Source organism: Manis javanica, chromosome 4 (genome assembly GCF_040802235.1).
Source record: "Manis javanica isolate MJ-LG chromosome 4, MJ_LKY, whole genome shotgun sequence".
NCBI lineage: Eukaryota > Metazoa > Chordata > Mammalia > Pholidota > Manidae > Manis > Manis javanica.
In genome coordinates this window covers 154,352,694-154,376,581 of record NC_133159.1, presented here as the reverse complement: position 1 = coordinate 154,376,581, position 23,888 = coordinate 154,352,694, and positions in this window count along the sequence as shown.

The window sequence follows — 23,888 nt, the reverse complement described above, 5'->3', positions numbered from 1 at the left end:
CCTTAGGAGAGGAAACTTAAATTTTAAAGGTGGGCCTTAAGCATGTAGGAAAATGATTGCAAGGTTTTTAGGGGAATCTTAGGTGGTAAAATTTAAAACGGACCTCTGCCTAAGTTGCAATAAATCAGCCAGCAAGCCACATCTTTTGGACCACATTAGGTGGTCATATTTATATTTTTAATATTTATTTTCTTTTTGTCACTCTAAATCTCTGGTCTGTATTTAAGCCTTGTTTAAAAGTCTTGTCTCCGGCCTCTCTTGTCCCCTCCTGGCGTGAGCCAGGAGCTCTGTCCTCTCACTGTATCTCTCAATAAAAGCCTCTCCCTAGCTCTTCTACAAAAAGAAAAAAAGTCTTGTCTCAACAGTGCTAAATGACATTAAAAAGTTGTTTGTCTATTCTTGGTGGTAATGGCTATTCATAATATATTATTAAGAGAAAATGGAAAGTGGAGACACAAAAAAGGCCTCCAAGTGTCAGCTGCTCCATCCTACATGTAAAGTGTCACTCCATGGACAACCTAAGAAAAATGAGTTTTATAGCAGTCTCCTTTAAATGCTGTTAGACTTATTTCACAGAGATAAAATTATGATCTTGTAACAACCCTCTGATAATTAATATCCAAACAATTTGGCCTGATATTTGAGACCCATTACAACCTTTCACCTATTTTCCCTGTCTAGATTCAAACACTGAATTTCCAGTAGTTTCCACTTCATCTAAATTCTTTACTGCTTTTAGGACATACAATCCTACATACATTTCCATAAAAACAAAACAAAACCCCTACTCAATAGAGTCATTCTTCCTCTATTTGAAACTACAGAAGCCATCTTGATGCCATGAGGGACCAGTATAAGGGCAATTCTGTGGACAAAAGCTGTGGTTCTTACACTCTAACATGCGTAAGAAAAACAGTTCAGAAGCCAGTGGTCTGATTCTGTAGGTTAGGGTGGTATCCATAAATTCACACTTCTAAAAATTTCCTGGTGATGCTAATGTTGCCAGCCCATAGATCACATATTAAGTAGTACTACGCTACAGTATGGCTGAGGAGAGTGGTAGAGAGAGCCTTGGGCCCTGACATCGCAAAGTAGTTGAATTAGTGCTATAAACAGCCTAGCACTGGAATTTTTGTTGTGTAAAAAAAACAAACACCAAAACCTATAGATGTTTAACCCACTCTTACTGTTTTACTTTCAGCCAGAACTATTCCAAATGTTACCATTTTATCATTATCAAAATCTTTGCCAGTATATATACTATGTGCTGGGCATTATATGAACTCTTTAGATAAATTTATATTTTGAAATCCTCCCAGCAATTTTGGGAAGTGAAGTAATTTTCTCTGTTTATGGTAGAAGAAAATAAGGCATAGAGAGGTTGAGTATTTTTATCCAAGTTCATAATGAGAAGGTTGCTATGTAGGTCAACATCACTCAAATTTCCCAGCTCTTAACTACTGTGTTATAAGCCACCTCTTACATTAAGCATGCAGTAGATGTTGAATAAAAGTTGGTGAATGATTATTTTAAATTATTATTTTCTATTTGATAAAATGGACATGTTATAATTTATAAATTTGATGTACAACATGTCACTTTGATACATTTATATATTGTAATATGATTGCCATTGAAGCAATATTTATCACATCATTATGCTACAGTATTACTGACTATATTCATTGCAATGTGCATTAGATCTCTGTAAGATAGGTATTTTGAAAAGATGTTCAACATCCCTAATCATCAGGGAAATGCAAATCAAAGCCACCATGAGAGATCACCTCACATCTGTTAGAATGGTTATCATCAAGAACAAGGGACAACAGGTACTGGCAAGTGAACCCTTATTCACTGTTTGTGGGAATATAAGTTAGTCCAACCACTATGGAAAACAATATGGAGATTTCTCAGCAAATTAAAAATAAATCTACCATACAACCTAACTGTTCCTCTTATGGGTGTATACTGAAAGGAAATGAAAACAGGATTTCCACAAGATACATGCACATTCATGTTTATCACAGCATTATTCATAATAGCCAAGGTATGTTGATTTAAGTTTTCTTGGGTCATTCTACTTGGAAGCCATCTCTTTATAGTCTGATCACACAAGTCTTAACACTTTGTTTGCCGTTCATCTGCACATCAACACTTACTCCTATGGATCTATAGCAAACATTGACAATATACATGGAATAAGCCAGAATTATGTCTCAAAGAAAATATAGACTAATAACAGGGGAATGAGATAAGAAAGTCAATTCTTAAAATACAGTTTTTATTAGTGGTACTGATAAAAAACATAGTCTCTAATTTTGGATAGCTATTTATACACAGATCATTTTCCCTAAAACAATTACTATTTTTGGCAAAAATACACTGTGTTCATCTGATCTTTGTATTTCTGGCAATTTGCAGATTCTATGCAAGGCAGGTTCTCTAAAAATATGAATAAATTAAAATATCCCTGCATAACAGCATATAGCACATGTATACTCTCAGTATTATACTTTTAAAAGGATATTTGCATTGTCTTTTTTGTTGTTCTGCTCAACTTTTTATTGAAAGGCAGAAATATGCATATTCATTTTCTGGCTAAAAAAGGAAAGAAATAGCTAAACAATAGAAATAATTTAAACAATTATAATAACTAACACATATTAAACACCTAACATTTGTACTACATCCTTAGCATGTTTATTTAAAATAATTACAGTAATGCCAAAAAGGTAGGATCTGAGCCTATTTTATGAGGCTCAGAGTGATTATGCAAGTCAAGGGCTCACCTGTTTTGGGGAATAAAATTTTATTTACTGTCTCTGGCTGCTTTCAATTTACAATAGCAGACTTGAGTAGTCAAAACAAAGGCCATATTACCCACAAAGCCTAAAATATTTATTATCTAGCCTTTTACAGAAAAACATTCTAACCTCCATAGTAACTTTCAAAGTTCGTTCAGTGGGAAGTGATAAAGACCGAATTTAACTCAATTCTGGCTATTTTGAAATTCCACTTAAGATAGATGGGCTTCGGAAATATCAGACTTAGATTTTTAATCTCATTTTGACTAGATTCTTTGTGTGGAACCATGGGAAACATATTTACACTCTCCTATTCTCAGTATCCTCAACTGTTAAATGGGGATAATAGTCATATGAAACTCATAGTGTTACTATAAAGCCCTTGCCATAAGGCCTGTTACCTGGCAATTGGTTAAGTTATATAAATGCTCACTACCTCTGCTATTACTGCTGTGACTCCTGTCTTCATAACGACTGCTCTTTTCACTGCTGCTGTTTACTACTCTAATACAAGGCATTCCTATGATCTCTGTTATTTTTTTGCAAAACTGCTATTAGAATGCTATTATTTACTGTATTAGTGTTTTGTCTACTTTTGTCCATTGTTTCAGAAATGTGTGTGTGACAACATACCATGATTTTTTTAAATTTACATTGAATTAATGATGCTCTTGACATAGGTCAAAACGAAGACAGATTTCATTATGGCAGACACTACATGATATCCGTGTGTACAATTATATATGGCAGGGTGTTTGGCATGGACTAGGGACTGAGGGACTGAATGATTAGTGGATTAACACAAACATTTATTAAAATGTCATTTATGAAAGATAAAGACAAATATAAAAAGACTATTTCATTTTCTAGGGGAATAAAAAAGAAGAGATGGTCTATCTTTGAGAGCAGATCAATGAAAACTACTTAAATCTGATTATTTCAAGTCTTTGTAACTAATCCTTTTGTCTCTGCTTATTTACATACTGTGTTTGTTTCTGTTAGTGAGAAGCCCACTTCTTTTTGACATATATTGGCACTCCCTTATGTTAAAATAGTTAAGGGGATTTTCCATTTAAATTATTTTCCACCCAAATGTAACTTTGGAGAACTTGAATCTTTCCATAATGCAATATTCAACTCCAAATAAGACTGTTGGTCTGTACTGCACAAAGCAAGCTCACTTGTAAGAATCCTGCAGGGATGAAAAAAGGCGGGTGAGGAAATCTCATGTGTTTCCCTAGTGCTTTTGAAATTAATCGCTGGCACATTTTGAATCACAGCACAAGAGCAACAGAACAGATCTATGTTAATAGACTTGAATCTATACCTGGAGGGACATTGTTGGAATAGGGAGATGATGGATTTGACCTTTGATTATTCCAAAAGGATCTTGATATAGATGAAGGAAGCAATATAAGAAAATAAAGCTGCTGCACTTGGTACCATAGGTAGTAATATCGTTCCTTCTCAAAGTGGAGAGAAATGTTGTATTAGATTTGGGGAAAAAACCATCTGTTGGACAGACTGAGTTTTGATTGGAAAATGTAGATACTAATTCATCAAAATACTCAACTATTTAGAAAACTTCAGAGAAATCCAGTACATTTTTCACCAACTTAGTAGATCCAAAATGAAATTAACATAGTATTAAGATTCAGTGAATATGAAATTTCCTAACTCTTAAGTACTGGTATACCCTTAATCTACTTGTTTTTTAATTCAGACCTACACTGTGGGTTAGAAGTTGATACAAATTTGAGGGACTGTCATGGTCAGTTCTGGCTGCTATAAAAAAATACTGTCCACTGGCTGTCTTATAAACAACAGAACTTTATTTCTGACAGTTTTGGAGGCTGCAAAGTTCAAGATCGAGGCACCAGCAGATTTAGTTTTTGGTGAGAACCTGCTTCCTGACTCACAGGTGGGTGTTTTTCATTGTGTCCTCACAGGGCAGAAGGGGTGAGAGAGCTCTCTGGGGTCTGTTTTATACGGGCATTAATCCCATTCACAGGTCGACCCGCATGACCTAATCACCTCTCAAAGGTCCCACCTCTAAATACTATCATATTGGAGGTTAGGTTTCAATATATGAATTTGGGGATGACACAAATATTCAGTCTATAGCACAGAGAAATAGCACTTATTCTAAAGTCGATTTTAGTTTACTGAGACATGCAAGTAAACAATTACATTTGATAAATACAGTGGTAAAGTTATACTAAGGATTATATGGAATCACAGGTAAGTGGCATGCAGAGAATGTTTCCTGGAGAAGGTGTTACATGTAGTGCTGTAATTTCTTTGTGATTTTCATATCAGGGTAATCCTGCCTTCCTAAAATGATTTGAGAAATATCTATTCTTCTGTTTTCTACAGATAGTAAAGAATTGGTATTATTTCTTCCATAAATGTTTAGCAGAATTCACTATTGAAGTCTGACTGGAATTTTTCTCTTGGAGAGATCTTTAACTTTGACTTCAATTTCCTTAATAGATATAAAGTTATTCACTAGTTTATTTCTTCTATGGTCAGTTTATGTTTTGAAGAAATGTGCCCATTTTACCTGTTTGCAAATTTATTGGCATGAAAAATTTTGACATTTCCTTATCTTTTACTGTCTATTGCATTTGTAGTAATATCTCCTTTATTTCTAATATTGTTAATTTATGTCATGTTTTTTATTGCTTTGTAAGTTTGGCTAGAAAATAATAAGTTTTATTGACTTTATTCAAATAACCATTTTTTAGTTTCGATTATTTCTCCATTGCTATTTGGTACTTTATTTTATTAATTTCTGAACTTATCTTTGTATTTCCTTCCTTCTTCATGCTTTGAGGTTAATATGTTCAACTTTCCTTCATTTCTTAAGGTAGAATCTGAGGCCATTTCCTTCAAGTATTACTTCCTTTCTAGTATATGTATTTCATGCTATGTATTTACCTTAAAACAGTGCTTCAGATTCATTCCAATTTGGTATGTTTTATATTTATTTTTCTTCAGTTCAAAATGTTTTCTAGTTTTTCTTGTGATTTCTTATTTAATCCATGGACTATCTGTAAATGGTTTAATTTTCAAATATTTTTGGAGATTTTTATGATACCATTCTGTTATTAATTTCTAGTTAAGTATGGTTGTAGTCAAAGAAAATAGTTTGTTACTTTAATTCTTTTAAATTTATTTAACTTTTTATATCCCCAAGTATGGTTTATTTTTATGAATTTCTATGTATACTTTAAGAGGTATGCAAAAAGGAGTATTCTACTGTTGGTAGGTGAAGTGTTCTAAAATGTTAATTTTAGAAGGCTCAGTTACTGAGAGAGAAGTGTTGAAATATGCAACTAAAATTACAGCTCATTCAATTTCTCCTTTTAATTTTTTCTTTCATGTACTTTATACCTCTGAGATTACATACATACACATTTAAGGTCTATGTATGTTCTTAATGAATTTATTCCTTTATTTTTATGAAATGTCTCTCTTTTTCCTTGGTTATATTATTTTTTCTGAAGTATAATTTGTCTAATATTAATATATACACTCCAGCTTTTTTTGATTAGTATTTATATGGTAGATTTTTCTATCCTTTTACTTTATACATATGTATGTATGTGTGTGTATGTAAGGTATATATATATATATATAAAGTATACACACACACATACATATATATATATATGAGAGGGAATATTTCCATGTAGATTGGACTCTTTCTTTCTTAAAATACAATCTGATAATCCCTGCCTTTTAATTGGAGTCCTTAGTCTGTTTACATTTAAAATAACGATTGTTATGATTGGGTCTGAATCTACCATCATGTAGTTTGTTTCTGTTTTCCATATACATTATATGTTCAATTTTTACTCCTTTCCTATCTTTGATTTTATTTTCCACTATTGTCTTAATAGTCATAACTTTTCTTTTGTTGTTGCTCTATGATTGACAATTATTATTAAACACTCCATTTATATTGTAAGATTCTTAAAACAACCTATCTTTGTCATCCCTCCTCAATCTTTGTGTTACTGTTGTCATACATTCTGGTGATAATTTTTAATTAGTTGCTAATCATTTTTTATATCATGAGGATCTGTCCTACTTTTTTAAATTTTTAGACCTATAGAATTTTTTTCTACTTTAAAAAAATTCTATCTATAAGTAAATATAAAGTGAACTGGCATAGTAGATAACTTTAGAAAGATCTATTTCTCACAGTCATTTGATTATTTCAGGTAAAAGATATTGTCCCAAAGAGATATTGTCAGGCAGGTTGGTGGTAGTTTAAAAAAACATATATATGTAAAATGCTGAATGCAGAAATATTTGGAAGAGATTTAAATATATCTTGTTATTCTTTATATGACTTGAATTAATGTGATGAAAGGAGATCATATATGTCAGTTATATGTAAGCTACAATACATTCTGTATGGAATGATCATGCAAAGCTTGTGATCATAGTATTGCTGGTATAGCAGTAGAGACAAGAGCAAATACAGAAAAAGGTTATTAGGTAATGATATTTTACAAAAATTCTCTGTAAATATATCATATAAACAACAAAAAACTCCACCCATATGATATGTGAGAACGTTATGCTAAAGAGAATTCTCCTTAGATTCACCTTTAGATAACTAATTAGCTCAGTTTTGGGTCATCAACATTTACGTAACTGCTGTTATATGAAATATACACAGAATAGAGAGAGTTAGAATTAGAAGAAAACTCCAATGCTCAGTTTATCTGAATTGAGAGGGTACACATGCAGCTCCAGAATGTTCTTTCCAGAGATATGTTCTAAAGAGCTTGAATCAACATAATGTATTATTCCTCTCAGGCTGCTGTGACAAAATGCCATAGACTAGTTAGCTTAGACAACCCCCTTTCACAGTAGGGAAGCTGGGAAGTCCATGATCAAGGTTCTGGCTGATTCAGTTCCTGATGAGGACTCTACGTCTGTCTTGCACATGGCCACTTTCTTGCTGTGTCCTAACAAGGTGGAAAGAGTGACCTCTTTCTCTCCCTTTCTTACAAATCTGATTCCATCATGAGGCAACCACCCTCATGACCTTCTCTAATTCTAATTACCTTCCAAAGGCCCCATCTCCAAATACCATTGCATGGGGGAATTAGTAGGCTAACATATACATTTTGGGGAAACACAATTCAGTCCATAATACATAATACAATAAAATAATGATGTAAGTCTTATTAAGTGGAAAAACACACAATTGTTGCAGATATGCTGATACCCACTTTTAAATATACCAAAAATTGATTAACGCTAAAAGCCCCTATTTTATTGCATGTAACAAAATATGAATTGAATCAAGTTTATTTGTCTTTTAACTCTGCCATGGTGACATTATGCTGCTACTTTTTGGGTCCAGTATTTTGACTTCAGCTTGTATAAACAAACTAGTTATATGCAAGGCACTCTCTACACACTGTGATGTTGTGAGTTACAAGGTGGCATTAGGGAGATAAGTCATGTTCTCTCCAGCTTTTTCTGGATAACTGGGATCCAGTGTTTATTCTTATTTTCCTCTTGCACCATGTTTAGAATTTGAATATATTTGGCTTCATGGGTTATTTTAATGCAATATCTGATTTTCATGAACCAATACATTAAAAATAAAGAACAGAGTACAATTACAACTGGAAATGGAAATCTGGCTACAGAAGCACTTTTAGAAAATTCAGATGTCAAAAGAATAAGAGGATGTCAAAAAAAGCACCAGTAACTTGTTCTTTTCAAAGTTTCTTGTAAGTTCTGTCCTCCCTGAAAATTGTGAAGCTATTTTCCTGCAACTTAGAAACCTGGGCTGGGATGCTCTAGTTCCTTTCTTACCCTGGAATTACCAAGACTCTGTGTCTTCAAAACATATGGCCTCATTCCTTTTTTGCTCTAGGGCCATGGGTTTAGGTCTTAGGAATTACCTGAGTAAATAATATTGGTAGCATCTACCCTCTGGATAATTAAAGGAAAGCTCTGTTTAGAACCAAGCTCTTGAAAAATGCATTAGTTGATTTGTATTTGTAGGATGCACTTCCTTTCCATGAAAGCTTATGTTTTTGACCTGTGCAGTGGCTTCTGGTCTTTCCCTCATTGCTAACCTCTGGTTACTTGGTAAAAGGTATACTTGTAATCCTTACTTCTTTGGATATTAAAACAATAGGACCTCATAAAACACCACATGACTTTTATTTATTTATGTGTCTGTTGGTAAGAATCACAAATCTGGTTTTCAGAGTTGAATTTATTTAGTATGAATGCCAAGCTTGTTCATTTATTGAATGTTCACTTTGTGAATATTTTTCAAACCTCATATTATGCTGGGAACTCCTCTAGTTGCTGAAAAATCCCTGCCCAAAATGAATTCTTAGATGAATGGAAGTGAAACATACATGGGTGGGCAAATGTAACCAAGATATGCTTGGAAGACTGATAATGGACACCTAGGATAGGGATGGGGTGGTAGAAATGAGATTGCACCTACAATGTGATGTAGAATTCAAAGTGACTCAAAGCTTAATATTTTCAAATGCAGTATTTAGAAAAGCAGAAGGATATCAGCATTTTCTAACACGTAGACAAAATGAAAGGATCTCTGTCAAATATCTGGTGTTGCCTTACTTCTTTCCTGGATTTTAATAAAATGATGGTTCTAGAAGGAAGAGCAGTGGGTCAGGCCTAGAAATTACCATGGAAGCATGAACCCCTTTTGTAAATTTAGTGAAAACTTATTAATTCTTATTCCACTCAAAATGAAATTGAGATAATTGTAAAAAATCTTAGCTGTACTATAAACTAACAAAGAAATACATGATAATTGCCAAGAAAATGGATGTAGAAAAGTCTCTAGTGTATATAAGAACTGCTTTGAAATATATTGAGAATATCTCTTTACATATTGCAATTTTGAGGATACCAAAATAATAAAGGCATAGTTCTGGGAGGATGCCTCTGATTGTGATACATTTGAGAAAGTGGTAGTGAGAGGACAACACACATCAGTTAAGAGGGAGTTATAGTGACTGAGCTTGAGCCAATCAGGACAAAGACAGAGACAGGATTGGTGGGAAGTCTATACACTGTTTCTTATGAAGAAGGAAAAGGCCAACCAAAGTGTCTATGGTTTGTAGCTGCTAGTCTGGCCCCCAGTCTATAATCCCAGCATCCTGATACATTTTTGTGTAACCCCATCTCCTCAAGTATGGGCTGAACCTGGTGACTTGTTTCTAAAGAATAGAATTGACTAGACTTGTTCTAAAGAATATCGGCAGTGATGGGATGTGGCATAGAGATGAGGCTGGAAAAGACTGGCTTGTCTTGATCCTTCTCTCTCTTAGTCCTGCTCTCTCTCTCTGGAACTTCCCTACTCATTCTGCTGAAGCTGCCATGGTAGGAATTGCCCTAAGAACCGAGGTCTTCAGTCCAACAGCCCAGAAAGAGCTGAATCTTGCCAGCAACCACATGAGTGAGCTCAGAAATAACTCTTCCCCAGTCAAGCCTGGAGATGACTCTAGTGCTAGCTGACATCTTCATCTAAGAGACATGGAGCCACAGGACACAGCTATGCCCTGACTGGATCCCGATGCACAGAAACTGGGAGATAATAAATTTTGCTAGTTTAAGCTACTAACTATTGGAGTGATTTGGTATATAGCAATTGATAACTAATATGGTGTCTACTTCTCCATCAATGCCTCCAAGAAATAAAGTAGTAAATAACCTTTTGAGAGCTTTGATGCTTAGGAGAAGATAAATCTATCTCTTTGGTTTGCTTTCAGTCTGTTATACAATAATATTTCATTATTTGAATAGCATGTTATGATTTACAAAGGGCTTTCCCAGACCTCTATCATAAACCTGGGTGCTGGACTTTATTATCCCTATTTCACGTTGAAGAAACTTTGATTCAGTATAGTTAGGAGATCTTCCAGTAGTTAGTCACATTGTGAGGCAAAGAGGTTAAGAGAGAGAGGGAGAAAATGAGAGAGAGAATGAGAGAGTTGGGCAAACAATCAGTAATTGATATTTGATAACATTTAATACTCTGAAAACTAGGGGCCGCAGAGACAATACTTAAAAACTTCAGGTCACCAAATATTTAAGGGCTTCTCCACCTTTCTCAGACTTCTTTTAGTTAGATAGAGCTACTGTACTGATACTAATTTTAGCTAATTCCTTATAAACAGAAGTGGCCTGGTCACTTCAGGGCTGGAGCTCCCTGGTACTGGTGCCCAACCGTCCACTCCTCTCCTCTGCCACAGTGATTTCAGAGGCTCCGGTTCCAGGGGGCATGGCCACAGAAAGAAAGGGGCTCTCCCAGCCTGGATCACAATGTGAATCAGAGCCCCCTCTCATTCCTGGTAAATATATGCCATGAGTCAGAAATCAACCTTTTGACTTTACACCACTGACATTTCAGGGTTAATTTTTTTGCAGCACCATAATCTTAAACTATCCCGATAAATGGCACAGAGTCTATTGATGTAATTCCAGAACATAGGAGAAGTTATATTATTTTCTTTCTGAAGAAGTATAGTGTTACTGTTCGGTGGTAGATTTTCTTAAAGACAATTTTATTCCAAATCCCGACATGCACAGTGTCACACCCTCAGCAGATCATTTCTTAAGAAGGCCTGGCTCCCTGGGCATGTGGCTAGTGCGGTTGCAAAGAGCCCCTCCTCAGAAGGCCCTCTGCTTGGGGTGTAATGTCCTGTGGTTGCTGTCTTGAAATCCTTAGTAATGTTATCTTCACATTTGTGTTTTGTAAGGACAGTCCGACAGAATAATAGGACATGACCTGGGGCTCAGCTCACATGGTTACTGCCTCCCCCTACCTCTCCAGGACAAATTCTCTTCTGCTCTCTTGTCCTGGTGCCTGGCCTCCCCTTCCCCATCATGCTCTTGTTGTCACATTTTGCCCCAGGGAGACCTGAATGTAGAGGGGGCCTGGGGTCAGGCACAGCTGCTCCATGGCCTTCGGGGAAGGGGGAGTTTGGTGGTACCTGTCCCTGCCCTGACTCTCAGCAGGGAATAGGTGGAGAGCCTCTCAGCTGCTCCCAATCCAGGTACCAAGGATATCCACATATGCAGGGTAAAATACCCATGGGGATGGCCCACACAGCAGGCTGGAGAGGTGAGCCTGGGGGAAGGTGAGACACCCAGCTCAGCTTCCCCTGCTGTCCTGACCAGGGCCCAGTGAGTAGTTCAGGCAGCTGTGAGAGCAGGTGTGTACATGGCCTATATCGCCTGGCAGAACGCAGGCTCTTGTGAGGGTCTGGCTCACCTCACAGAAATTCCTATGCCTGAAGGGATGCTTCCAGGCTGCTGCATGCCTGGGAGCATCCTGTATCCCTCTTTCCAGTCTTCCTTGTCTGGCTTGTAATTTTCTCTTCCAGAAGTTCCAGGCGCTCTCTGCGGATAAGCCATGAAATAAGAATTGGGTAATTCCAATTACTGGGGGCACAATTTAAATGCTTTGATATTTGCATTTAAAGGTGGCATTGCACGGTATAAAAAGGATGGTAAGATCCTTGCTAATAATTAAAATTTTTGTTTCTCCTTTAGAATTAAATTGCAAATTAATAACATCATGACAAAACTTGAGAGAGAGAACACAGAGGAAAGGAAAACTTCATATTTTAATACTCCTAATGATACTTTTTCCTTGATTTTTGAATAATGGGCCTACCATTTGCATTTGGCACTGAGTCCTACAAATTATGTAGTAGGTCTTGAGGCAGAACAGCATTGAAAAAAACTGTAGGATGTGAAATGTGAGTAAGTCACCCAACAGTGAGATCTCTTTCAATACACACCTCCCACTGTAAACTCCTGGTGCCTTAAGATGCTGTTCCGTTGACCAAATCTCTTTAAAAATCAAAACAACCTACAGCTGGCTTCACCACGCCACCTTTGAACTCTTTCTGGCTTTGAATTGGGTCCAGCTATACACAAAAGGCCACATTTCTTTCTTAACTATAATGCTAAAATAAAACATATGAGGTCCAAAAAAGAATTGCTGAATGGGTTTATCAGATCCCAGCAGCAGTGGAAGTCACAAAGAAAGACAAAACAGTTTTTTGCTTCACACATGTTTTTGAAATCTTATCCTTCCAGCTCCTTTGTGCTTCTTTTTTTGCAAAGGGCAGACTTTATTTCTGCCAAAATCTTTGCAACAGAGCCAACAGAATTTATCTCAAGCTTGGCAGCCAATATACATTATCCACAGGTTTCTGGCTAAACTATTAAAATTAATCAGGTGGCAAACTTTCATTTAGCAGCTCTAATAAACAAGAGAACCAGATTCCCAGGGGGTGGAAATGTCAGTAAATATAGCAGCTTTAAAAGGAAGAAATTCTTCAAAATGTCTGAGGACGTACTCAAGTTTTAGGCAAATCGACTTCAAGTTACAGTATAGGCACAGCCATTCATTTTTACTGTGGCATTTTTCACTGCAGGAGGAACTAAGTCCATTCAAATGCAGACTTTCAAGAAACTTTCAGGTTGCCTGAGATGTTCCATCTGCGGGGCAGTGGTGGAAAAGAGCGTCTCTGTGGATATTGTTTGCTTTGTGGACACAAATAATTCAGAAGCAAAGGCCTCAGTTAACAGACTGGATTCTGGATTTTTAGAAGGCACATGTAGCAGAAACGGAAATACTCACCAGATATTTTACACATTCCCTATGTTTTCCAGCCCTTGTGCAGTTAGGCAGGTCTATCTGACTTGTTCTGAGCTGAAGAGATGTGCATTACATCCAGACTAAAGCACAGGAGAGCAGCGTGAGGTATCCAGGCATCTCTTTCCCTGTAGCAGTGAAAAGTGGGATTGCACATGGTACCACTTCACTCAGTTTGGATCCCTGAGGGACCATGTGGAGCATACCCTGCTGTCAAATTGTGCTGGACATGCAACGTGTAAAGGATATAAACACTTTTTGGGCTAAGGCATTGGCACTTAGAGGTTACTTTGTAGTGCAGTATATCCAGCCTGCCCTAATTAGTAATGGAATTAGTACCACTGGAGTGATAAGATGATTGAAAAACTAAAAATGAGCAAACATACTAAGAAATCAGGCTGGAGTTCCAGAAATCTTTATGATGCCATGTTGATAAAACTGTGCTCTTCAGTAACTTGGAAGGGAGATGGCATTCCTGATGAACTATAGCTTTGGGGGCAAAGGGATGAAAAACAAAAGGATAGTAGTATGTATTTGGGGTTATTTTCTGCATTTAGTTTGGGATTACAGAAAGGTGGACATTAACCCACAAAAGAATGGGCTGGTTGCAAGTAGAAATGGAAGCAGTTGGAAAAAGTCTAGAAATGCATGACCTGGCAATGTTGAAAAGCCAAATTTGAATGACAATGTCAACCTTCAGGAAATATTAGCTTAAGAGTGTAGCAATCAAAACAGTTGTGGAAATCCTTCAATGGATTAGTGGACTACAGGACAGATACCAGATTAAGGATATGATGCTCAGGAGAGTTTAGCAATTGATTAAATCCTTCAGGGTAAAGGTCATATTAAGAAAGTCCTTTCTCCTTACTACTTCTGGTAAACTCAATGTGCCCACCATGAACTCTTAGGTAACAGAAGCTATGGTGTCAAGAAGGCCATTATGTATATTCATTATACATTTATAATGAATATAAAGACCAAGCTTATAAAGTACATTATGGGGAGGGAGTGTTACTTGCATTTGGAAGAGTCTAATGATGTAATTCCAGAACATAGGAGAAGTTATATTATTTTCTTTCTGAAGAAGTATAGTGTTACTGTTCGGTGGTAGATTTTCTTAAAGACAATTTTATTCCAAATCCCGACATGCACAGTGTCACACCCTCAGCAGATCATTTCCTAAGAAGGAAGGACAGACCTGGCTCCGTGGGCAGGTGGCTAGTGAGGTTGCAAAGAACCTCTCCTCAGAAGGCCCTCTGGAAACAAACAAATTTGAAGTCTACTAAATTTTTAAGTGACAAAGAAAACAAGAACTTGGGCTAGCACATCTTGGGCCACAACCATCTTTGGAGGGGTTCCCCTAACAATCAGTTTTGCATATGGCAAGGAGGCTAAAGGACAGTAGAGACCCTCCCAGACCAGAAATCCTCCCAGACCAGTGAACCAGCTGGCACAGTCAACAGAGGGTTCCTCCCAGAAAGCAGAATCAGAGCCAGATCAATGATTCTTTTCCACCCTCAGGGTTGCTGTTCTTTACAATGTCTGCCCAGTGCACTGCAGAATATACCTATGACTGCTATATGACTCCAACTTTAATCATTTTCTCTAGTTATTCAGCACCTTCTTTGGGTGGCATACTGGGTCCCTGCAGATGTCATGTTTATGTGGTTAATAGGAATCTAGACCAAGAATTACGACTAAGTTTGATACATGTGGTATTATGCATTACTGGAGACCTGGGACATTAGGGTTCTCTGTATTGAAAGGATATAAGTATGTTCCAGGTGTGGGAAAAAGAAATCAGAGAGATTTTTTTAATAACCAGGAAAACAAACTCTAGGTAAGAAGATAATACACACAAATATTTCAAGCATTCCTCTGCATTTTCTGTGTAGGGGACATGTGACTAATGCTGTACTAAAGAATATAAGATCAGGTTCAAAACTTTCTAGGAGTCTTTTCCTCTGCCACAGTGACCAGTGGCTTTTCCAGTGGTGAAAATTTCCATCAGCAAATGTCCTTGAGAGATCATGGGCAGCAGTTTTCTATCTCTAACCTCATCTAGCCATATTGCCTGTGTTTTATGAAAAAGTAATGAGGGTTGGTTGAGTTAAACAACTAAGATTTATGGATTAATTTGTTACGTCCTCACAATTTAACTTAACCTGACTAATACAAGATGACATATAGGATATAATTTCTAATGAATGGGAAAATGTGGGCATGAAACCAGGAGTTTTAACCATAGGAAAGAAAGTTCATCACTAGTGAAAATGATGTGGGAAAGAGGCTGAAATTTGGAATCCAGTAGACTTGATTTGAATCTGTTCTCTTTTGTCTCGTTAATTCTGTGAGCCTGAAATTGTTATTCAAACCCTTCGCTCTAAGATCCTCACATGTAAAGTGGGGATAATAAAATCTACCTCACAGGTTGTTATAAGGATTAAAGAGATAATTTTAGGTAAAGTATCTAGCACAATGCAATGACTATACAAATGCTAGCTGGTTTTCCTTCCCCTTAAACCCTACCATTCCCATACTGAATGAACATGGTAAAAAATTTGTCAAATGAGGCACAGGAATGCCTCAAAAATTCAACTGCATTTCAGAGAAAGGTCAGATGGATAACACAAATTCTTGAAGCAGCTGCTCATAAAACTATTGAGTGTGGTGTCATATTCATATGAACTTGAAAGCTCATAACTTTGAAGCAAATTATAAAACAAAACAAAAGGAAAGGAAAGGAAACAAGCAAATGCTCCAAGCAGGTCAAATTGAAAGAGTCAGTGGCTAGAAAATTAAGAATCCGCCATGGATGTATCAGTATCTGTATTCTGGAATGAGAGAAGGCCTGGATCTTTTATGTCAGATTGTTAAATTCAAATCTCAGTCCATCCATTAATTTGGGGTAAGTCTCTGAACATCTCCAAGCCTCAGTTTTCTGAGTGTGAAATGGAAATAACAGTTGTCTCTACTACATATGTTGCACATTTCCCTCATATCCGTCTCCTGCTGCCTGACATGTGCTCCATAAATGTTAGTCTTAATTATTAGTAATGTGGCCATCATCATCATCATTATCATGTTTGGATGGGGTCAAACTAAAGGGGGTCCTTGAAAGTCAGGAGAATTTAAGGGTGAAACTGATAGGTTGAGAATATGAATCTGTTGCTGTCATTTAGAAAGGTTTGGAAGCAATCACAGCTAGAGTTCTCTTATCTCTCAGTACACACTGAACAAGCAGATACACTAGCAATTTTCATCCCCATAAGGTGAGATAATCAAATTAATAACATGGAAACTGAAAGTGGAATGCTGACCTTTCTATTGCTGTAAGAAAGGTTTCCACAGTCATTGGGCAAATAGTCACTTAGATAGCTACTATGGCTAACAGTTATAAATAGTTATTTTATTAATTAAAGATATATCCAACTTGAACCATTATTCACATTATTTACTCTTTTTTAATCTTAGCCTAGTGAGTGAACACTCTGCTAGATGCTGGGGGATACATCTGCAAGAGCAACAGACACTAATCTTGGCCTTTGTGGAGTTTATAACCAAACTCCAGAAAGAATGATTCACTTCCACAGTCCTTCCATTTCTATTACTGCTTTTAACACCTCACACTGCCCTAATGTCTTTGACCCCCATCATGGTGACAGCTATCCTTCACTTGAAGGCAGTGACAATGACTTCATCATCTTGATAACAAATACTAAAAATAGAACCTTATTTAATTAAAGCTTGCTGAACTCATTAATGAACATAACTAAATTAGATTTAGAATAGTCCTATGTATTTATATCCCCAATTTTATTAGAGGGCACTATATAAATATATAGAGGGTGACTTGTTTTAACTTTTGATGAATTCTGAAATTGAGTTGAATTTTGCATATATTATGCTTTCCAAAGCTAAATTAAGCTAAGTAATATTTGATTTCTTTAGTCTGAAATAGGTTTGATTTTACTTCTCATATTAGATTTCTCAATTTTATTCAGGCACAGGAAGTATGGAGGTCAAATGATTTCACAAATTTTGGGTTGCAAATATTAGAGCAAGTAAGGGAAGGCAAACCTACACTGAGCTCTCATTCTCACTTTTAAATTAATTTGAAAAAAACTGGCTTTGCCCATATACATTAAGAATTTTTTCTCGTGAGTATACAATGCATTCAATAAATATGCAAGGATGCTGTACAAACATCCCTTTCCTTGAGACATCCTAACCAACCATTAAGGGGGTTAGAGCTGAGTTAGGAAGGGGTAGAATTTAAGTTCTAGAGAGAGATATCTGGAACACAAATTTCTTTTCAAGGCAGTTAGAGAAAAGTGTGGATATTAAATCCAAAGGTGTTGGAGTAAGAGATGAAAATTAGCTTCTGGAGGCCACAAACTGAGTGCATCAGCAAAATATCTCATTACAACAGAGATTCAGGTTCTAATCCTATAATTCATATTATGCTTAAATGATTTATCCACATTGAGAACCAATATTTGTACCTCAGTGAATTCATTAGAGTAGAGACTGTCTGGCAGTCAATCAACTCTACTCTTTCCTGGTGACATACCTGCTTACTGTATTTCTTTTCTGAAAACCATGTCAATGGTATTTTTATTATGGTTGTTTCATATTGCATTTCTAAATGAAACACCTAAAACCAGTACTGATATGTATAACTATTAAGAATGTGAAATGGTATGTCCTTCCCAGAAAGTAATTTGCTAGTACATTAAAAAGCAAACAAAACCTTAAAGGATGCATACTTTAGATCCCATAATCCTCCTTTTAGGAATTTGACCTAATAACAGTTGTAATCAAGGATTTATACACCAGTCATTTGTATATAGCATTATTTATAATGTGATAAAGTAGATACAATTTACATTTTCAATAGGGGCCGGTACAGATACATAAAAGGATATTATACAGCTATCAATAACTATGTTTTCACAGCATATCTGAAGATATGTGGAAATAATTGCCATATAATATGACAAGAAAATAGATGGATATTTTAAGTATTTTAATTCAGGTTTTGTTTTTATATCCTTTACTATGTATCTGTGCAATATTAAAGAATGAAATATACCAAAATATTAAAGTGGGTACTTGTTCTGGGCTAAGTGGTATCCTTCTAAAATTCATATGTTGAAGTTCTAACCCCCAATATTTCAGACTGTAACTGTATTTAGAGGCCACGTGTTTAAAGAGATAATTAAGGTCAGGTGAGGTCACTAGCATGACCTCTAATCCAATATAACTAGTGTTTTTATAAGAAAAGGAAATAAGCACGTGAACACACGCAAAGGGAAGACCACATGAAGACGGAGAGAGAAGACATCTTTTTCAAGTTGGGGGGATCCTCAAAACAAGCTGCAGTCCTGCTGAAGCCTCAATCTTGGAATTGAGATTAAGCCTCCAGAACTGAAAGAAAACACCTTTCTGTTGTTTAAGCCACCCAGTCTTTGATACTCTATGACAGCCCAAACTAACTAATACAGTACCTCTGAGAGGTGGATTTATGAGCAATTTTTATTTCATTTTTTATATATTTTTATGTAGACCCCAGTGTTTTTATGGTGAGGCTAAGCCCTGAGTCTAGGCCCTGTTTCCTGAGAAAGGCACTTTTTCTCTTTTTCTTCTTGCAGAAAAGTGGGTCCAGATCACAGTTTGTAAGTAGTTATCTAATAAGTGTTTGCCCTAAGAGAGCAAAGGCTTTGTTCATATAAACTTGGTTACCCCTCTGCCTAGTATTGCAATTGGCACATACTAGACACCCCCACCTGTTTGTGGAATGATATTTAAGTGGTATAAATTTATAATATGTTTCAGCTGCTCTCCTGAATTATAGACCAGTTTACTCGGTAACTATGAGGAGGATTCTAGAGGCTTCCATCCCCTCTAAAAATCATCATTTGTGAATGCTTAATTGAGACTTCCTTCAACAGAGGGAAAAATCAACTTGCCTTTCCTTTGGCTTCTTACTAGTGTTGCCTAGTTTTTGCACCAACTTTCCATCAGAAATCCCTCTCCTCCTTGTAGTTTCCTTTCCAACACCACAGCTTAGTTTCACACACAGACACACACAGTCTTTGTCCAAAGGATGGTCAAAGGTACTTTGAGCTCAATAAAAAGCCTGACACTTTTGACCACTGATCTTAAATGTAGACCAGAAGAGAGTGTGGGGAGTGTGGAAGGACAAAGAATGGGTTTCCTCATCTATTGGGAGAGAGACGGGGAGCTGGAGAAGAGGATGAACCAAGGATGGGAACAGGCATCGATGCCTCCCTTCCTCATTCTGTCATTTTGCAGAAGTAAAATTGGTCTATTTTGCTGGAAAGAGCAGGGATATTTTGGTATCAGTGCTGACCCTCTGTCAACTGAGTTTGTCCTGGAGAACAACATTATTTTAAGAAATGTTTATATCCTTATAGCTACTTTTGAATATTTACTTAATCCGAGGCACTTTGCACATTGGAATTATCCTTGAGAATTAGTAGTATCAGTATTAAATAAACTGCTTTCTAAACGTTACTGGCTTAACAAAGGTCTCACAAAAAAGTCTCTAGGATAGGCAGTCATCTTAGGGAAATTTCCTAAGATCTTTCCAAGAATAGATTCCAACAAGAAGAAATCACATGTATTGGAGATCTGATAGTCATTTTGCGTACATGACCTTATTCAACTTTCTCTACATTGCCAATAGGTAGGAATTAATATTACTATCTACATGGCAGAAAAAGGTGGCGTAATCTGCCAAATGAACACAATGTTAAGTAACAGAGCTGAGATTTAAATCTATTTCTATCTGCTTCAGAAGAAATCTAGATAATCAGAAACTTTTTAGGAAATGGTAGGAGAACGCCCTCAAGTAGAAAAAGGTTGAAGAGTACAGCAGACCCTACACCATTACTGTCTCTAATTTTAACAAATTCCTCCTGACTAGGTAGATTAGGGACAATTCTCCATCTCCAGCATGGGGAGCAAAACTAATGCACATTTTTCTTTCAACAAGTTGTGCTGCTCTGCTTTTAACCCCCAGAAAAAAAGGACTTAAACCCAAATCATATATTAGTAACATAATTTTCTCTATTGCTGAGCAAATAAGAATTCACTGGGTTATGTTTGTCTATATCTGATCAGTCTAATATGATAGCCACTGACACATGGTTATTAAAATTAAATGAAATAAAATTAATAATTCAGTTTCTTAGATGTACCAGCCACATTTCATACACTGAACAGCCACACATGGCCAATGGCTACCATACTGGACAGTTGTAGGTGCAGAAGCTTTCTGTCATTGCACAAAGTTCTATTGCACAGCACTGGGCTATATTAATAACTTAGAGTTACAATGTCTTCTTTGTCAACAGGGCATGCACAACAAATAGCTGTTGTGTTAAACAAAAGTTGTCTTCGAGTTCTCACTTATCAGCCTTGTCTATGCACCAAGGGTACTTTTTCAAGGTTAGCATGGAGTCTTCTTGGTAGGTGACTGAATTATGGGAAGGAATGCAAGCAAACTCATAGATCAAGACATCCATACTCATCTATATTTCATGAAAATCACAATCAATGAGCTATTAAGGCACAAAAAGATAAGAATTGGAGAATTTGCGTGGTGTTCATTTGCTTATTCACTTATTCTTGTAAGATTCACACAGCTTCTGCCACTGATACGTATGGCTAAGCTTATAAAAGAATAGCCTCAAAGACTTCAGAATCTGGGGGCAAAAGTAGAGAGAGATGGCTTTATCTGAAACTCAACAGGCTAACTGCTGGAACAGTGGTATGCCAGCATTTTGTTCCTAGTTAAGTTTTTCTGGGAGCCTGATTCTGGCTTCCTCTGTATAGTAAAGGAGAGAGGCTGCAACCACTGCAGTGAGTAGTAATGGGGGCAGAAAGGCTGGCTTTGCTGATCATTCTGTGTTTGGCTCTCCAAATCTGTTCTCTAGCCTCCCTTGTCTTACTTTTTGCAAGGAGGGAGGCTGACCCCAGCGGCTGTATCACCTGCACTCCCCTGCTGACTGGTTTTCAGTTGGGTTTGACCAGTAGAAGTTACCTGTAGGATATCAAAGGACAGGAAGGGAGGGAGCTTAAATCATTTTCCTCCGTTTCTTTGGCAGGAGGTGGGATTCTTAGTGATAACAGTTCCCTGGGCTAGCGCTCAGCTGGGGCTCACAAGCACACTCCTCTCCTGTCCTTCCAGCATGCGGGCTACCCACTGTCTCTCAGCTCTGCTGTCTCGGGTCCCTTTCTGCTCTCTTAGCTCTACCCACACTCCTGTGAGTGGCTGCTGCATTGAAGTCTCTTCATTTGAACCATCTGGGGTAAGTCCTGTGTCCATCTGGGACCCCATTTAATACAGCTAAATAAAATAAGAAGTCTGGAGGCCAGGAGCCAGAGAATGAGGACTTTTGAAGGAAGGCATGTTTAATGAGGATTTTAAAGAGCTGGTCTTACATAGTGTACTGATGCCTTTGGAGTGAAGGGATTATTTGAGGGACTTCAGAGAAGTTGCAAGGTTTGTGTTCTACTTCCCATCTCCTTTACCTTACCTCCTTAGAGAACCTTAATGAACATTTTCTGTGTAACCTTCCAAATGTTGTATGTTGCATACTCAGACATCTGGTTTGAGCATTCAACCATGCTCACCCACACTGAAAGAAAATAAAATTGCCTCTTGTCAGAGAGGGAAGTGGTAGGTGCCATCATAACTTTTTCTCAACTATGTATTAGGGGTTCTCAAAGGGTGATGCCAGGGCCAGAAGCAGCTTCTGCAAACTAGTTAGAGCTGCAGGCTCTCAAGTCTTGTCCCAGACGTATGAATCAGGAACTCTGGAGGTGGGGCCCAGAACTCTGGATTCCTAAAGAGTCCTCCTGATGACTCTGTGGCGCCCTCCAGGTTGATAACCAGTGGACGACACGGTGCTCCTGGACAGCTCTCTTCCTCCCCCATCTGATGGCCGCTACCGCTCCAAACAGAGTTGGATCACCCACCCTCCTCATCTCATGCTCGGACCCTCTCAACTGCTCGTGACAGTCTGTGACAATGTGAGTTTTGAAGTCATAATGCTTTGCTCTTTTCTTTAAAAGTGAAAGATTACATCATGCTTCCTTCCCCTTTTCACTGGGACTCATACGATGTAGCTTCGATCTTCTCCAGAAGGCCCTGAACCGCTGGCTACCACATCCTAACTATATAACTATCATTGTGCTCAATCTTCCAGTCCTCTTCAAGCGTTCCTAAACATTTTGGCCTAAGTTCAACAATCTTCCCTGTGTTCTCAACCACCTTTTAGAATTGTCCTAATAGATCTTTGCACATCTCCTGCGTTGCATGAGTCAAAGCTGGTTTTTATGCCACATTCCATGTATCTTATGGCTTGTGGCTTGTACTCTCTGCTGTTTTCAGGTTACTTGTTTTTCTACCTCCATCAAAACTCAAGTTTCTTGTCAGTGCATAATACCATTGCAATTTATCATTTGGTAGCTTCCCTTTTTGCTTTTATCTAGCAATCTTTATTAATTTATAAATGTAGCATTTGACTCATTGTCTTTCTCTCTATTGCTAGATAATTCCTTTCCTCCTCTGATGACTGCAAGATGCAACTAGATTATTTGTCAGCCCCTTAGGGGCTAGCGCTAGACGTCCTTACTTCTGGTGATCTCTTCTTCTACCCCATTTCAACCACCAACTCCTGTAAATTTAGACTTGAACTTGTCATCCACAGAAACTACACTCAAATCATGATTGTAAACATGCTCGCTTATAGCTACAAGCTCTGATCCTTCCAGAGGGTCATTATGATAGTTGTTCTAGTCTGTCACATCGATAAAATTAAGGCTAATGCACAATATGATTCTTGCCGAGTCTGATGCATACAAATTAAAGGAGTGTGCAGAGTTATCACTGGGTTGGGGCTGAAAACCAAAAAAGATAGTCTGTGGGGGTCATTGAAATAAATAGGTGCTCCAGAAGTAGATATCAGGGCTAGGATTTAGGAAATCAGCCATCCAAGATGATAAAAGCAAGGAGCAATAGGTCTGGAAGGCAAAAAGGAAAATTCATAGTAGTGACAAGTAATCATCAAAGTCATTATTTTGGCTGGCTTCCATGGAGGATTTGATTTATTTCAGGGGTCATGTATTAAGCAAATACTTACCAAGGTTATTCGAAGGATCAAATGCAAGCATGGTTTGGATGCAGAGGAGCTTTCTGATGCACATGTCAGTTGTTGATACTATTCTTGATTTAAATGACCCATCTTGATGTTTTATAGGAAGTACTGATACTGTGGGGTTCCTGTGTTCTCTTTAAACCCAGGAAAATTGTTTCTTGCCTTGTTTCTTCAGTGGTTAAGGGAATCGTGCAGAAGCTA